This window comes from Austrofundulus limnaeus, unplaced genomic scaffold (genome assembly GCF_001266775.1).
Source record: "Austrofundulus limnaeus strain Quisiro unplaced genomic scaffold, Austrofundulus_limnaeus-1.0 Scaffold409, whole genome shotgun sequence".
Classification (NCBI taxonomy): Eukaryota; Metazoa; Chordata; class Actinopteri; order Cyprinodontiformes; family Rivulidae; genus Austrofundulus; species Austrofundulus limnaeus.
In genome coordinates this window covers 280,593-299,323 of record NW_013952811.1, presented here as the reverse complement: position 1 = coordinate 299,323, position 18,731 = coordinate 280,593, and the positions used below count along the sequence as shown (strand labels likewise).

General features: G+C 39.4%; 1 protein-coding gene across 3 annotated transcripts in view; it reads right to left on the bottom strand.

The window, feature by feature from the left end:
• The window catches only part of gabrp (gamma-aminobutyric acid type A receptor subunit pi), a 71,948-nt gene that overhangs the window by 20,526 nt on the left and 32,691 nt on the right, over nt 1-18,731 (bottom strand). For 2 of the 3 annotated variants that reach the window (XM_014024151.1, XM_014024150.1), the window contains exon 2: nt 7,006-7,156. The exons of the other annotated variant lie outside the window; for it this stretch is intronic. The gene's annotated coding sequence lies outside the window, so the exon portion shown is untranslated. The remainder of the gene's footprint in view (nt 1-7,005; nt 7,157-18,731) is intronic. 3 annotated transcript variants of the gene reach the window in all.

Genomic DNA, 18,731 nt, shown 5'->3' with positions numbered 1-18,731 from the left:
GAACTTATTCGGCAAATGTGTTTCCTTCTCTGCGTTTGTGCATTAACTCCATTACAGGATGGGGGAAATTTGTCTTGGTGGTGGTTTTCACTCTCCAAGTGCTTCTAGTTTTCATTACATTTAATTTTACAAACTTGCTGTTACTGTGGTAATTAGAAGACTTGAAAATAATAACAGCCGGCAGGTTAGCTGCTGATATTATATGTTTATATGAAGACGCAGACAGTGTTGGACACTAAGTCTTTATTCATCATTTCCACTTCTCTTAACAAAGAGACTGGTTGAGGTTGCATTTCAAAATAAGAGCAATATGTAGCGTTTTTTTATATTCTTTTATTTTTTGAGACATTTAGAAATAGGGAGAACTAAATGTTTGGTTTTAATGATACATTGTGGTTTCTTTAAAAAAAAAACAAAAGCAGTTTTGGTTGCTAAAATTAATGTGAAAGTAGTTAAAGTCAAAAATGAAAGAAAAACGAAARAGAAGAACCAAGCTTTTTGAAAAACAGAGCAAATACAACTAGCCAATCAGTGTTATGCCTACTTTGAGTTTGCAGAGAACCCCTTCTCCCACAGGATGATGCTGCTCCCACCATGCTTCACTGTGTTAAATACGTTATCAGTCTGATGAGAGGTGTTATGTTTGACCCAGACATAATGTTATTCTAGATGGCAAATATTGTTATGTTTTTGCATCTTCTGACTTCATTACCTTCCTCATGTTTGGTTTGATGAGTGGAGATGAACAAAGTCCTAAACCTAAGATTTGAACCATTTTTCAGTTCCAGTGCCTATCTACAGTCTTCCAGCTCCCTCCAGTGGATTGAGTGTTGAGATCTAATCCAGGCCTGCCGGACAGTCTTACAGACTGTTCACATGTTAATCCATACATCTCTGCAGAAAACCTGCGCAGCTCCAGAAGGGTTATCTTTGGCCTCTTGGCTGCTTCTCCAATTAATGCTAGAGCTTCACTGCAAAAATTGTCCATCTAACCAAGTCTTACAAGCATAAATCCAGTCAAAGTGTATTTTTGATCTTGTTAAGAGACTGATATACAAACCAAGAGCAGAACGTGTTAGTTTATTATTCTTGTTAGYCTGGAAATTTTCCCTTATTTTAAGAAGTCTTGCCAAGTGCAATTATCTTACTGCACTGGCTGATTATTTCACTTAATTTGAGAAGATTAAGACTATAATCTAGTATTTATTTTACTTGATTTTAGATGGCTAATTTTTGCAATGTTCAGTCAACCCTTGCTTGGCAGGTGGCATCAAAATTTTGCCATGATCTAAAATTGTATTTAATCGTCCTTCGTGAGACGTACAGAGTTTTTGATATCTTTCAATATTCCAACCCTGAGCTGGAATTCTCCAGAAATTTGTTTCTGACCTGCACAGAGTTGTTTACTAGAAGGGATAAATAATTTAACAACCCAATGTGTCAAAGTAAATCAGGATGAATTCTTTTAAGCTTAACTGCTCAAATCGTGTTTTCATTTAGCTATGAAGTCTACTGTCAACAGCATCCAATGAAAAATGACCTGCTCTTTTCAACAGTGCTACATTTATACTATTGTATTATCCAATTCACAAAACACAACTCGCATGCTCTGTTCTACCCACTCAAACCTTCTCAGTATACCTAGAACCAAACTGACGACCATGGTGGATAAGGCCTTCTGTGCTACTGCTCCACATCTGTGGAATATCTTCCCTGACACTCTGAGGGCACCRCAATCCACTGACTCTATTAAAAAAGGTCTTAAGACATTTCTTTTTAGCAAAACCTTTGGTTCACTTTCTTATTTTGCACACTTTAATCTTCAATTTAGTTGTTTTTATCCATTGTAATTGCTTGCCTTGTTTTTAGCAATATGTACCCCTTTGAAAAGATGAAAAGATGGATAAAATATATTATTATTATTATTATTATTATTATTATTATTGTTATTATTATTATTATTGTAATGAAGAGGACAACTCTGAAAACACATTAAAGGTATTTAAAAGACCTTCACTTGTTCTATATGAGGGCTTTGGAGTTTAAAATGTAGTCTAAATGGGAGAAAAGAAACAAAAATAATCCATTCAAAAATAAGCTGCTTACTTTCTCAATTGTAGCATCTTTGTGCTTTTATTTTAGTCAGATATTGCCTGAATGGCTGTAAGTTTGTTTWTGCAAGGGAGGGAAATGTGTACCGTGAGAAGCATTTTTGTTGTGGTAGTTTTTTTAATCATAGACTTTGAGGTTATTTCTTTAAAAAGGAAAACTGACAAGGTGATTTATACCATAAGTATTCTGAGCTACCTGATCTAAAGAGAAAATTTGCATAATTTTATCGCTTTCTTCATCTCTAACCTCAAGCAATTATAAATTTACCTCCTGTGTCATCAAACTATTTTATCAGAAGCCTCTTTCTGAAGACAGTTCCACGAAATGACCGCACAACGCATTCCATGTTTATGCTCCCTCTGGCAGTTCGTAAGAAAAATGAGCTTTCGGAGGACAGTAAGCAACTGCTCTGCTCTACTGTATGCAGGAATGCAGTAGCAAATAACTGTGAGAAAAGTAAAAGCAAGCTTTTCATTTATCTGACCTCAACGACCCAACCTGGCCTACCATGAGGTCAGCTAGAGTAGCAGAGAAGATTGAGACTTATTTCTATAGGAGGGGTGGACCCGCTAGGACTAAAAGTCTTCCTATCATATCAGAAAACCCATGCACAGCTTTGGGACTTCACTGTTTTTCCTTAGCCGTCACACAGGCCAACCACCAGGGAATTTAAAAAGCAGACAGAGTCTGCAGCTTTTCTGTCAGTCACTCTGCAAAATGATAGCTAAAGGTAAAAAATTAGCAAAACACCAGCTAAAAGACATAAAGATCAGATAAAAGAAGCAAAAGCTAAAGTAGTAAAAGGCTTGCTAAAAGCTAAAATGAGTGGAATGATAGCTGAAAGCTAAAAGTAGAATAAAACAAATACAAAAACAGAGCCAGTTTGCTGATGTTTTTTGATGGAACTAAAGAAAATTCAATATRTTTTTCTGGGAAAAACATTTGTAAAGATCCCACAGAATTTGTCTAGCCCAGTGTGGCCCACATAATGCATTACAATTACAGATACAGCAAAGGATGACGACCCTTTGGTGGCTCAGATGTGGTTTGTCAGAGGTGACCCTTGAATGGGCCAACACCACATAAACCAAAACCCAACCGAATCAGTTGTGGCATGCCATCTTAAATACATTCATTGCCAGACCTGGCCCACATCCAGTTGACAAACCACTTGTCATGATGACAGCAGTGCCAAAGTGACACCAGATCTGGCCCACACCTGTCTGCTATGTGTGATGCTATATAATGTTATTGTAAAAATTACCAAAACCAAATGTCTCAGCACTCATCTCATGAATAAGCTGAACGTTTTGATATATGAACGAGTTAAATAGCACAAAGTATGCAGAATTAGTTATGTTTTTTGAAATTCAAAAAATAAACAGGAAAACATTTTGATTGCTGAATAAGCATCAATTATCTTTAAACATGTTGGGTTTCTTCTTCCTATTTGTCTTAAATTGTCTATTAGTCGTAGCTTTTATTGAACATATCATTCATTCAGACATGAACAATTTTGTGCTTCTTGACAAAACCCACAGAAGACAAACTTTGAACACCAAAAGAAAGAACAAATTCTTGTTTTGCTCAAATTTCTCTTGAGTCACCAAGAAGCTGTACAGGAAAAGAACAACTGTCTACACTCTAACTCCATCTCTATCACTCTATCTGCTTCGTCTTTTTCGTTGACTCTATCTGTTCATCAGTCACTTCTTCTTTGGCCAGTCAAGTGAAACACTCTGTCCCTCACCGCCTCACTCTGAGAACTCTAATCTGTTTTTACTGAGCAACTGAAGTGTGAAGCCATCAAATGGCCTGGTAGATCTCATGGGATGTCTACTGTCATCAAGTCAGTCATAACCTTGGCAACAACATGTTGAGAAGGACAGGACTGGTCAAGGAGGTCAGGTTTGTGCAACTAAGTGTGAATGTGCTACAATTTACCACACCCCGTTCAAGTTCAGTTTATCTCAATTTGTTTTTAAAAAATAAAGGTCTATCATTCCTCAAATGAAAGCAAATTGCCTGCCATCTTTAACAAAATAATCCCTTTCCCTTTGGGATCAATAAAATTCATTCATAATTTGAATTCAAGATGGCTACCACAACCACATTTTGTGAGATGTGTTATTGCTGAGAGTATGGGTTGAGAATGACTCTCAGTTACTTCTACCTTATCTCATCTGTAATCATAAGTAGTTCTGCCATTTCTGTGTTGGTAAAACCCAATAACTACTTTCTGTGAGTTTCATTAAAAGCCAGCCTAAGGTTCATGAGATAATTTGCTAGAAGTAAGATAATGTTGACCTCAAGGCTACAGAAGGGAGTTCTGAAAAAGCTATGGACTTTTGAACAAGCACACCTTACAGCCCCCCCACCACACACACACACACATATGCACTCTGGCAAGTGATCGGCAGGGCCACTAATGACAGCAGATAATTGGCACATTCAGACCTCCAAAAGTTTTCCCGTAACGTTGCTTCTCCACCATTAGCAGAACAACATCACACCAGATATCTTGAGCATGAAGGACTGTATGCTCTGTGCAGGGGAAGGGTGTGAGCAGTGTGTACATGAATGTGATTGACACTGGTAAGACATTCCTCTTGTTTCTGATTGGCTGTTTCTGACGGGGAGCGGTGTATTTCTGCAAATGGGTGTAGGACAACTGGGAGGAGCCAGAGGAGCTTTATTTTTTCACAGATTATCTGTCTCACACTCTACTGTCAGGACATAGTAAAAATTCTAACAAATTTGTAAAAAAAAATATATTTTTAAAAAAGTTACCTACGACATGAGCTTCATGATGTATTTTACCAACAACAGAGTTGACTTCAATATTTAATGGTCAAGTGTTAAAAACAGCATGATCAGTCAGTGTTTAGCATATTGCATTGTGGATCAGTTTTAGCTACTAGCATACTTAATTTTAGCCCAAATGTGAAATAGTCTAACCTATAGCAATTTTTGTGTTTGCATTGATCCTTTAACTGTGATGTCCATCTTGAGTGGGTTTCATTTAAAAAAGATAATCAGTTGTAAACCTTCATCCAGTGATAGTCATAAGCAAAAAAACTATATTGCTCCACCTTCATCTTTGTCTTTGTGCACAGTTTCTCATCTGTGCAGCTTCCATCAGTCACATGTTCTCTTCCTTCCAGAATCACCCTCTTTCCCCCTCAGAGCAGCTTGCTTTCCTTTTGCATTTCTACTTGAAATTCAGATGAGTGAAACGTCAGAAGAGGTTACCGTCTGGACATGGGCGCCATTTCATTCAATCCTGAAGAAGGGACAGATTTAGGTGGAATTTATTCCTTCATCACCTGCAACCCCCCGTCCTCGAGCACTGATGACTCTAGTGCAGGGGTCTGCAACTTTTACAATCAAAAGAGCCATTTCTGCTCCTTGTCTCACTAATAAAATGTGTCCAGAGCCACAAAACAAGCTACAACTGTGAATATCAACTGGTGGTCCATGGGCCTTTTCACTGCCTTTTCAGGAACATTCACGGTCAGTGGAGGTGACATTATAAAACTAAAAATTTTGCTGTTATTATTATATTATTTATTATTATACATAATAGGACAAATAAAAAGACCATATTCATGTAAACAAGAAAAATACTGTATTTAATATACCGAATTTCATAAAAACTAGTACAACTGAACTATTTCTCCCTTCTAATTCTTATTATTATTTAGTCTTCAAATTCTTTAAATGTAATTCTGATGGATTTGAGAAAAATAAGTTGCATTATTTAAGTAAACAACAGGCTAGCATGAGCTAACCTGTTTTACTTTTTTTGAGTAGAATTGATCACATATTTGCATACAAATTGATTTCGGTTGTGGGTATTAAAACAAACAAAAAAACTATTCTGTTATGTTTGGTCACATTTTCAAAGACCAACTGCAGAGGGACCAAAGAGCCACATGCGGCCCCAGAGCCACAGGTTGCAGACCCCTGCTCTAGTGCAATGCACTAAGCTAGGTTATTGGATTTTTTTTAATGCAGCTGCTAATAAATTAGCCATTTGTCTGTTTGTCCTGTTTAATCACCAGCTATTTACACCAGTTAATCAATATAGATAAATTATTCTGTTTTCCCTGAGTTTTTTGCCACTTGTTTGTGATTTCAAGTCAGTTTGTTAACAGTGGTGACATATCACAAATTGATTGATAAATCATGAAAAATACACACCATTAAAAGCATCCTGCAGTTCATAAAATTCATCGTCATCAATCATTATTATTAAACTACACCCGAAAAAAAGGTAGGTGATCAGATGTATGTTTGTGTCTGTCTGTTAGCAAAATATCTTGTGATCCAGTGGACGGATTTGAATGAAACTCTCGGCTTGACATTAGCAAACACAAAAATGGCTATGAGTTTGTTAAATTAAAAGATGTCTAAWAYTGAGTGTGCTARWRGCTGAGAGTCATCCTTAGCATATACTTTGGGTGCTAAGTGATTTTTTTAAAGTCTGGCATTGACTGTTGTAGTTACCTCTGTAAGTCTATTAACAAAATATCTTCTAAACCACTGAATGTACTTTTAATAAAATTTAAAGAAAGTCATTGAATTCATTGTCTACAACTGATTTACTTTTGACAACCTGAATCAAGATGTCTGTCACAGCCAATCAACTTTAGCAAGCACAAATATAACTTAGTCAGACTTACATATATTTAGTTAAAATTTGGCATATTAGTTGCTAAGTGTTATCAGCAACAAATAATATTTGTTTGATAGATATTTATTTTCAAAGCATTAGTAGCAGTTACTGTTCCAATAATACGTTGTGTTGTGCTTTCAGAAGATTTGTAAAACTCATATTTATTCATTGATTTTTTTGAGGAATTTTCACCGTTCAAAGTGTGTTTTGCATACCAGATGATGTGTTCAAATCCCTCTACTACAATGATGTGATCCCAGGAAGGATTTTCTTGGCAGCAGTAGAATCCAACTCATCTGCACGGTCCAGTTGACTCCTCCGCCCACACACACAAACAAACACACACACACACACTTCTTCCTCTTGCTGCAGGGATTAAGACACACAAATTAGTATGCACCAGTTGATTTAGTCCGGACCACCAGAGAACCCCAGCGGGAAGATAAAGGTTCATAAGGCTAGTTCTGTGTGCTCCAGGAATAATTAGGTAATGCAGCTTTCTGCAGAATATAATGACTTCTGTGGGAAAAAAAACAGCTAAACCATTAGCACTTACAATAAGAGTAATGGACACTGAAACTCAAATAGTTGCTGCTATTTTTTTTTATCTTATTTGCTGTAATAACTTCATGAAGTTAATAATTTGGACCAATCTTAAAATTAAAGAAATAAATCTGCAAAAACAGTCTAAATTAAGGTTCTAGCATTTTTTTAAAGAATACATATTGTCGATCACAGTTTATCAAAGATTACCGAATGTTGTAGTTATTTTGGTCCGACTTTAAAAAATAAATAAATTTCCGCTCTGTCTTGTGCGATATTTGAATATCTTATGTGATCCGCAGAATCACTACCTTAACGTGGTGGATGAGTTTGAAAAGACCTGTGATCCAGGAGGCTATGTTATCTGGGGCATTAGCCCCTGGTAGGGTCTCCCATGGCAAACAGGCCTTGGGGTTGGGGTCAGACCAAGAAAAATTCAAAGCCCTTGATGAAATGGAACATCAATCACATCAGGAAACCTCGCATGGAAAAGGGAAACTGAGGATATTGTTTAGTGGTGGAAAGAACACTTTGAGGATCTCCTCAATCCACCCTCCACCTGGAGGCAGAGTCTTAAGACCTGAGGGAAGATGAGTCCATTACCATGGCAGAGGCCATCGACATAGTGTTTTGTTTTTTCATGTGTTTTGTGAACCTGGAAAAGTTTTATGACCATGTTCCTTGAGGCATTCTGTGGGGGTACTGCAGGAATATGGAGTCTCTTGGTTGCTATTATGGGCAATCCAGTCCCTGTACGACCAAAGCAGGAGCTGTGTCCACCTTCTTGTTCTCCATGTGAGTTAGACTCTGCCAGGGCTGTCCCTTGTCTCTGATCCTGTTTGTAGTGTTTTTTGACAGGATCTCAAGGAGATTCAGTTTCTCTGAGTCTGAGGCCATGATTCTTGACCGGAAAAAGAGTGGAATGCCCCTTCTGGGTTGGGGGGAATCTCTGCCTCGTGGAGGAGTTTAAGTATCTGGGTGTCTTGTTCATGAGCGATGGTAGGATGGAGAGCAGAGCTTAATTTGAGCTGGATCCTGCTGGAACAGGATCTTTGAACGCTCTTCTTTTCAAAGGGTGTGTTCCGGAAACTGTTTTTGTAGATCCAGTGAATAAAACGTAAAATAAACGCTGACATGTTCATGTAACCAAAGGCGCTAATACTGTATGTCAAAAAGACAGTCCAATTTACTTTAATTTTTTACAAAAAATACTTCTACAACTAATCAACAAAAACTCGAAGGTAGTGACAATGCTGGAGCAGGTGCAAGCGGTGTTTGTGAGTTTGAAGCTAACCAGGCTAACCCGCTCACCACCAACCGCTATGAAGAATCTGAGGAGGTGCCGGAGCCTGGAGGAGATTCACATTTGAAGGACAACAAGAAGGCAAGTGAATTAACTGGAGAACAGTCGGGCTTGGAATTGTCAAATTCAGGATGCCCAACAATATGGACAGCAGCTCAGTTCAAGGCCAAGCAGAACTACTGTCCATGGCTTGTGATGGAAAAATCAGGTTTGGGTTGCTCTTCATGCAAGGCAGTTGGAACTTTAGGACCAGAGAAGACTGGTGGAAATGAAATTTACTAAAGAATGGGTGTCATGTTTAATAACTTCATCCACCCCTGATATAACAAAGCAAAAGTGAGCACTTTCTAAAAAATATTTGAACATGCTCAGACCAGCAGCAAAAAACATATTTGAAAAAGCTAAAGAAAACACTTTAGGGCAAGCCACAGTCAGTGTTCAGGTGGATCAAGAAGAAGAAGAATGGAGCGGGAGATTGACATGCGACTTGGTGCTGCATCTGCAGTGATGCGGGYGCTGTGGTGAAGCGAGAGCTGAGCCAGAAGGCAAAGCTCTCGATTTACCAGTCGGTCTACATTCTTACCCTCATCTATGGTCACAAACTTTGGGTAGTGACCGAAAGAACGAGATCGCGGATACAAGCGGCCGAAATGAGTTTCCTTCTCAGGGTGTCTGGGCTCTCCCTTAGAGATAGAGTGAGAAGCTCGGTCATCAGGGAGGGACTCAGAGTAGGGCCGCTGCTCCTCCACGTCGAGAGGAGCCAGTTGAGGTGGCTCGGGCATCTGGTTAGGACGCCTCCTGGACGCCTCCCTGGTGAGGTGTCCCGGGCACGTCCCACTGGGAGGAGGCCTAGAGGAAGACCCAGGACACGCTGGAGGGACTATGTTTCTCGGCTGGCCTGGGAATGCCTTGGGATTCYCCCGGATGAGCTGGCCCAAGTGGCTGGGGAGAGGGAGGTCTGGGTCTCTCTGCTTAGGCTGCTGCCCCCGCGACCCAACCCCGGATAAGCGGCAGAAAACAGACGGACGGGCACTTATAATTTGCATAAGAACACAGCTGTCAGATATGGACAAACCAAGTAAMATGTTTACTGAACTGGCTGAACTAGATGATTTTTAGTATAAAGAATGCATTGTCCATACTTTATACGCACTGGAGGGTGTGCATTTGACCAAGGAGTTTTTGTCTAAAACTCTCATTGGACTAACCTGTGACGGCACATCTGTTATGTTAGGCAGGAGAAGTGGTGTTGCCAGCAGACTTAAGGCTATTTTTCATCATATTACTGCGTGGCACTGCTCAGCGCATAGACGAACTCGCTGTAAATGACGTAGTAAAAGAGATGGGGGGTGTCAATCATTTTAAAATATTGATGGACAAGCTTTATTGTCTTTACAACACATCCAGCAAGAACCGCATGGAAATGAGTGAGTGTGCATCCAGTTTGGACGTGCAACTGCGCAACATTGGACACAAGGTCGGTGGCATCCAGTTTCAGGACAGTGGAAGCAGTTTGGAACAACTATCCAGCACTTCATAGACATTTTCAGTTGGCATCAGAAGATTCGACTCGTAATGGTTTAACCAAGCAAACATACAATGGTCTTGCCTTATGCTTAAGCTCTTGAGCTTTTGTGAACAACCTGGGTATGATGTTTGATGCACTCCAGGAGTTATCTGAGCTTTCACTTGAACTGCAAAAAAGAGAAACAACAATAATCTCTGCTTATAAAGCTATTTGTTGCGCAGTCAGAGTGTTTGAAGCAATATCGGAGAGACCAGGGCGTTTTTCTGAAATTAGCAAGAGCGGAATTGAGAGCAACTCTTTTCTTGGAGTTACGGTTACTGAAGGAAAAGCCAGTGACAAACTGCTAAATACTGCACAGTTTTTTTTCTAAAATGTGGCTAAAAACCTGGAGCTTTCTCTGGCTGGCTTTCTCAAGGACCAGGATTTGTGGCACAAAAATCGAAATTTTGGAACTGAAAGTGAAAGTAGTCAAAATGAATTTTTAATAGACCAAAATACAGTTTCAAAGCAAATTAATTCAGATACAAAATTTTAAATTTAGTTTCAAACCATTAAATTCAGTTTCAATTTAGTAAAATTCATTTTCAAACCAATGCATTCATTTTCAAATTATGCACATACAGATTCAGTCTGAGCAATTCAAATTCAATTCCTGCTGGCACAAGATTTATCCCAYAAAAATATGCCAACACTTTTCTTGTAACATCTCCGGAAGGGTCTGTCTATTACTTAGGGATTACCTCTATAGGGTAACAGCATATTGTTTAAACAGAAGACTGACTCGCAGTCTGGTTAAGTGCACACCAGAGTCCTGGCCAGACCAGAGTCTTGAGAAAATACATTATATTTTAACAACTGTTGTGAGGAAAGTGTATTCATTTATTCCAGGTACCAGCGCTGCGTGTGCTCCCTGGTGTTTTCTCCCGGTCACACTTCAGTGCTCTGAGTCAATATAAATCCTCTTTTTCCTCGTCTCCTGTTCCACTTTTTACATTCTCGGTTGCACCTTAATAGACACGTGATGAATCTCTTTCTTCCTCCCACACCCAATATACCTCAAGACTGTCCTTCTTTTACATGTATCTTTTCATTCCCCACCACTTTCAATCCCCTGAGCCAAGGATGGCCCATCTGTTTTTAATGATGTCTGCATATTCCGATGTGTCTAATTTATTTGAGAATTACCTGAGTGAAAGGTGTAATAGAGAGGCATGATACAGAAGGCACAAATCTAACTGAGGACAGCTAATGCACCACTGAAATGAGGTTAAAACAAATAATTAAGCTAATTAATATTCAACAGATCTATTCCTCCTTACCCACAATTATTTATATTACTACAGTCCCATTCAAGTCTTTAGCGGTCATGGTTTGCGACATGTTTATAGGTGCATTAAATGAACACCACAGAAAGGATCAACTCTTTGAGAGGACCGATTGCCTTTCTGAATCAGCCATGTGTTAAACCGCATGGATGGACTCTAAACCAAACATATGCTGAGAGCTTTTTTTAAATAAAAAAAATTGAAAACATAGTGTTTAAACAATATTTCAGAATGCTGTGCCATGGTGACCTAAAAAGAATGACATTGTCCTCAAATGCTTTTAGGACCTGGAGAGTTAACACAGTAACCACTAGAGGGCATCTTTCCATTTCAGATCCCTTTTCTGACACCTGGTCCAGCACTGACTGTTTAAAAACTGGGTGATGTATTGTGAAAGATGCAACATCCCCGTCCAACAGATGTACCATGTATTCTGAGAAAAGGGAATTCCAAAAATACATGCTGTAAAGGCAACGCCTTCTTTCAAAGAACTTTTTTATTTTGTTTTGGTAAAGCTGTTTTCCTACATCTTTGGATGCCAAAATAAATGGCTCCTGTTTTTTCTGCAAAATTGAAAACAGCTAAATGGTGCATAAAATGTCTGTTTTTTCTAAGAATTACAAAAATCCTTATTTAACTTAAAATAGCTCAAGAAGATGATTCATCTAACTTTGTTTTATCCCTGAACTAACTCATTTTAGAGCATTTAACAGTTAAACCTGTTTCAGTTTCATGTGGGTTCATAAATCCACAGCTACGGTGTCAAAGTCCTGATCCGAATGCTGGTCCAAATAGTCAGCAGCCAGGTTTTCCAATTTTTATCCTTGACATGAGAGCTGCCAGAACATGTCAACACTTAAAAAAAATGAGAAAAAAAATCATTTTAAAACTGGTGCGGGGGAATGTTTGGACTTCATCCTAGTTTGCATTGAAGATTTTTATTTAAAAGCCCCTAAACAATTATTGGAAAATCCCCCAGAGTACTACCGACCCAACCGGACCCAGGCTTGTTTTTCTCTCTGAAGTCAGAGTAGTGAATCATAACACAGAGATTATGGGGGTTTGAAAGACGTACCCATCTGATGCGGTTCAGTTTGGTTGAGACGTTTCCTGTTATGCACACAATAAATTGTGACACATCATCCATCACAGGTTACCTTCAGGCAGTGTCAATAACAGAATGGCCTCATGCTGAAGGCTTTATGATTTCGAGAGGTGTCTTACCATGGTGAATTGAATTGTCTGCCACAGGTCCAGTATAATGTGAACACCACAGGTCCAGTATAATGTGAACACCACAGGTCCAGTATAATGTGAACACCACAGGTCCAGTATAATGCTTTAGACACCTTATTGCAACAAATGAAAATTTTATGATTAAAATACTCAAAAAGGTTGTATATTTGATCAGCTTGTTAGAATTATAGTATGTATACGTCAAAAAGAGGCTTCCAGTATTTTTTATTTCATTTTCAGTGTAGGCATCTTTAGTGTTGGACAAAATCTTCATAAGTTAACTGTAAAACGTTGTAGCATGACAGAGCCTTATAATAAAAGTTGGTGAGATTGAAGTTGGTGGCACAGTTTGCTTAAATTAGATACATTCATCTTTAATTTGAGCGCTATGATATTCACAAACACACTTTAATTTGTCATTCTGACCAGTGCAGCAAGGTTTTTCTGGATAATTAAGTTTTAATCATGCATAAGATGGAAGGGCTTAGTGTCAGAATAAAAAGCATTACATGCAATATACAAAGCAGGTTTAATTTACTTTGGAAAAGGATAAGAAAGTGTGTGTGTGTGTGTGTGGGTGTGTGTGTGTGTGTGTGTGTGTGTGTGTGTGTGTGTGTGTGTGGGGGGGGGGGGTGCGACAAATAAGAAGTACTCAGACAGTTGAACTGCATCATTTGGGCTGCGACTATGGCTCCTAGAGACAACAGGTTTAAATGAATATACAAGTCCAAATCCAATGAAGTTGGGACAGTGTGTGTAACATAAACACAACACAATATGATGATTTGCAAATCCTTTTCAACCTATATTCAATTGAATACGCTATAAAGACAATATATTTAACGTTCAAACTGATTAAATTCATTGCCTTTTTTATTTTTTGCAAATATTCACTTATTGTTGGTTTTTCATAACTTCATGCTAAAAGTAGCAAGGTGGCTCATATTAAAATTGTGTATTATCCACCTGAAATGACATTTTTAGGAAATAACAAAAAGCCAGTTCAGGCAGGAGACATTCTAGTTGTGTAGTTGCCTCAGGCAAAATTACTGAAATTTTCATGTGTGAAGGTTAAATAAATGCCAGATTTGCAAACTAGCAATCTTTATTGTTTGGGTATAAAAATAGTGATTTGTATTTCATCATATATATTTGGGTTTGGAAATTTTAGGAAATTTATTATCCAATTAACTCAATTTAAACATAACTCATGCCACCTGGTAGAATTTCAGAGGTGACTAATGGAAATAAATGTGTCCTTTTTAGTCAACAGACAATGAATGAATCAATGTGAAATACTCTGCAGGCACACTCTCCACTCTGCCTGCTAAGCTGCAGCCTTTCAACATCTTTATGATTCCGCAGGCATCTCAAAAAAAWTGAATGCAATCAGTCGGGCCATGAACCCAGAAAGTAATTTTGTGTCTCACACCAGATGGAACGTTATAACCCCCTTGAGTTTAACAATGGTGGTACTTGTTTTATTGCATTTTCTTTGGGCTGTACCAAGACAGCCAGGTATCACTAGAAAGCCATTCTTTACATAATATTTGAAGTACTTGGGGAATTTTTGCAGCACATTTTCCAAGTCTGACCTGATTGCCCCATATCAAAATGCGAATGTGATCCCACTACTAAATGTATGCTAGCTACGTGCAAAACGTTAACAGCTTAAAAAAATTACATTGCTTCTGCACCGAGGCTGACTTCTGTCTGCTTTTAAATCCTGCTTTAAATTCAGATAAAACATAGGTTGTGGTTTTTGAGCCTGAGCATCTTAGGCCTGCATCAATCACACTGCAATATTTTAAAATTGTCCGACAATTTTGAAAGACTGACCCCCAGTTTACATTACATGCGTCTCCGCTCTGCTCTGGTCTGACTGCAGCAGCAAATACGCAACCATCATATTCAGTGAGAGTGTTTACACTGGCGGTGAGCGGACGGCGATCTGGCAAAATTAGATCTGATCCTATTTTTGCTGGACACCGGAGCTGCTCCGAAGTCAATCTACAGAGATCACATCACACTAACAGGAAAAGGAACAAACACAACATCCATATTTTCAATATAAGACACAATAAGGTGGAATAATTCTATCAAAATTGCAGCTATATTAATCAATATATGGACATATTTCTACACAAATGCTGTCAGAATGTATCGTTCTGTTTGTGAAGAAGATGGAAACGTAGCATGAAGCACATGTGTACACACACGATACACATGGATTTTATTTTGAAATCAGAAGTTTCAAAAAGATGACAGCGATACAGTTTCAACCATGGATATCAAAACCTTTTTTATCAATGTTTTCAGCATGTGTTTGGAGTTCGTCTTTCACAAAATTAATTACTTTTTGCTCTGACTTCCACCAGCCAGGAAAATGCTCAGGCCATCCCCATCAGCCACCCCACCCCATCAACGCCAACCATCACTGCCCCCCTGCTGGACCTGCTGCAGTTTGCCTACAGAAGAAAGCGGTCTGCAGACGACACTGTTAACCTGGCCCTTCACTCCATTTTGCAGCATCTGGACACCCCAGTAACCTATGCAAGGATCCTATTTGTGGACTTCAGCTCTGCAGTTATACAATCCTGCCAGACCTGCTCCAAACCAAGCTCTCCCAGCTCAACATGCCTGACTCCACCTGCAGGTGGATCACTGACTTCCGGACGGATCAGAGGCAGTATGTGCAGCTGGGAAAAACCGTTTCAGAGACCCGGACCCTCRGTATCGGTTCCCCACAGGGCTGTATACTTTCTCCCCTGCTCTTCTCCCTGTTCACCAACAGCTGCACCTCCAGCCACCAGTCTGTGAAACTCATCAAGTATGCAGATGACACCACCCACATCGGGCTCATCTCAGACAGAGATGAGTCTGTTTACAGGAGGGAAGTGGATCAGCTGGTGTCCTGGTGCAGCTCTAACAACCTGCTGATCATCGCACAGAAGACAGTGGAGTTAATCATGGACTTCAGGGAAGTCACAGTCCCTCCTTCCCCTCTGGTTCTTAGCAAGTACTTCATCCCGACTGTGGACTCCTGCTTCTTGGGCACCACCATCACCCAGGATCTCAGGTGGGAGCCAACCATCAGCTCCCTCATCACAAAGGCCCAGCAAAGAATGTTCTTGCTACGGCAGCTGAGGAAGCACAAACTGCCAGAAGAGATGATGGTGCAGTTCTACACAGCCATCATCGAGTCCATCATCACCTTCTCCATCACTGTAAGGTACACTGGGGCCACAGGCAGAGACAGACAGACTGCAGTGCATTGTGCACACTGCCGAGAAGGTGATCGGCTGCTACCTCCGACCTATACTCTATGGTCGTGCAGGCAGAATCACAGCTGACCCTTCACACCCCGATCATAACCTGTTTAATCTCCTCCCGAGGAAAAAGACTACGGTCCATTTGGACCAGAACMTCCCGCACAAGAACAGTTTTTTTCCAGTCAGCCATTAGACTAATGACCAAAGTTTAATCAGCTCTGGCCCATCGCTGCTTTGTTCTCTTTCTTMGTTTTGTATTCTGACTTGTTTTCCTTCCTCACTTCAACCACTTAGCTTTAGTTCCCTTTTACTCCTTGCTTATGCGCACCTTTAAACCAGAGCAAACTCCTAGTCTGTAACTCGTTTAYGGACAATGGCAATGAAGTGTTTCTGATTCTGATTTATCGTGCAATCTCYTTCCTRCACACGYTCCCTCCTCTGTGTGTYGCACCGGAGCGAAGCTGAGCAGACGCTGTATAAATTGAGGTGCAAACGAACAGCTGCGACCTGCCCACCACAGCGCAGCAGAGCTGARTCGCATGTAGTGTAAATCCGGGGTGAGAGACACCACACGAGAGGATAAAAAATCATGGATATACCAGGTTTGGTCCTACAGTGTGTGGTGTAAAGCCAAAGCGAGGTTCATTTGTGAACTAATGTGTGAGCAAATAGTCCAGAAGTTAAAGAACATCTCTCAACCCACATCTGCAAGAAATTTAGGGATTTCATCATCTACAGTCCATAATATCAAAAGATTCACAGAATCTAGACAAATTTCTGCAAGTAAGCAGAAAGGCCAAAAACCAACATTGAGTGCCTGTGATCTTCAATCYCTCAGGCAGCACTGCCTTAAAAACTGAGATCCWTCTGTAACAAATATCCCCACATGGACTCAGGAACACTTCAGAAAACCATTGTCGGTGAACACAGTTCTTCTCTACATCTAGTTAAAACTCTACCATGCAAAGCCAAATCCATATATCAACAACATCCAGAAATACCACCAGCTTCTCAGGGGTCTGAGMTCATCTGAGATGGACTGACACAAAGTGGAAAAGTGTCCTGGTCTGAYAAGTCCACATTTCAAATTGTTTTTGAAAACCATGGACATCGTGTCCTCAGGACCAAAGGGAGAAAGGACTGTTGTTATCAGTGCAAAGTTCAAAAGTCAGCATCTCTGATGGTATGGGGGTGTGTTAGTGCCCATTCTGGAAGGAACAGAACATGTGACTGAGTAACTTGCACATCTGTGAAGTCACCACTACTGCTGAAAGGTAAATGCAGGTTTTGGTGCAACCTAACGGCCTTTTTTCTCATGGRTGTCCTTGCTTATTTCAGCAAGACAATGCCAGGCCACATTATGTTGCAACAGCATGGCTTTATAGTAAAAGAGTTCAGGTCCTGGCCTGCCTGCAGCSTAGACCTGTCTGTCCTTGAAAATGCATGGCACATTATGGAGAGCAAAATATTATTACAGAGACCCCAGGCGGTTGAGCAGCTGAAGTTGTACATCAAGCAAGAATGTGAAAGAATTTTATCTACAAGGTTTCAGCAATTAAGGTATTCAATTCCCAAACACTTATTCTGCGTTGCTAAAAGGAAAGGTGATGTAACACAGTGGTAAACATGGTCCGATGCCAGCTTTTTTTGGAATRTGATGCAGTCAACAAATTCAAAATGATTGAATATTTTTAAAAACGACAATAGTGTATCTGCTTGAACATTGAATATCTTGTCTTTGTATTGTATTTAATTGAATATAGGTTAAAAAGGACTTTCAAAGCATCATATTCTGTTTTTATTTGTTTTACACAATGTCCCAATTTCATCAGAATTGAGATTTTATGTTTTAAATTTTTGCTGTCATTAGCTGTTTTCTCTGCTTGTCTTCCTGTAGAAACTACGCTCAGATAAATTATTCTGTTTTGTCTGAGCCTAATTCCAGTTGAGGCGGATGGTCGCCCATCCTGAGTCCAGTTCTGCTGGAGGTTTCTTCCTAATAAAAGGGAGTTATTCCTTTCAGCTGTTACCTCTGTGCAGTTTGAGATGAAGCATTGTGCCAATCTACTGGCTTCTTCAGGCATTTTGCTACTTGTCTTTTTGTAATGCACTGTAAGTGACTGTAAAGTGTTGTTATTAGAATGAATTGACTGTAATTAGATTTGGAACTGGATATAGGATTTTCCTTTTGTTGTAAATTTGTCTGCAGAAACCTTCCAAATTAATATTCAGGATTGAGTTTTAAAGAATAAAATGTATATAAAACTTATAAATAGGGTTGGGCGATATTGGCAAAATAATTAATTATGGTTAATTGTGATATTTAGCTGATGATTATTAATCCCATAGAGTCCTTGGACGCCTGCATATCCTTGTCATATGACCAATTTAAATCACACTAATGGGAAAGGTTTGCTCTCCGTAAAAATCTGTTCCAAGTTGTGTCAAAAGTATAGACTTCAGGCTGTACATCAAATTTTAAATTGTGTTGATAGGCTAAGTAAAACCAGAGTTATGATAAATAAAGTACAGACATTTTCTTTATTTGTCTTTTGAAGCAGAGAGGAGCACTGAATGATCTAACTTGGGAAATCTCCAGTCAGTCTGCCTGGTGACATTAATCATATTGATCATCAAGTGCCAAAATAATTCTAAGCTTTTCTAACGATTAATTGCACACGATACAATTTTGTCCAACCCTACTTCTAAAATGTGTAATATATATGTATATCAA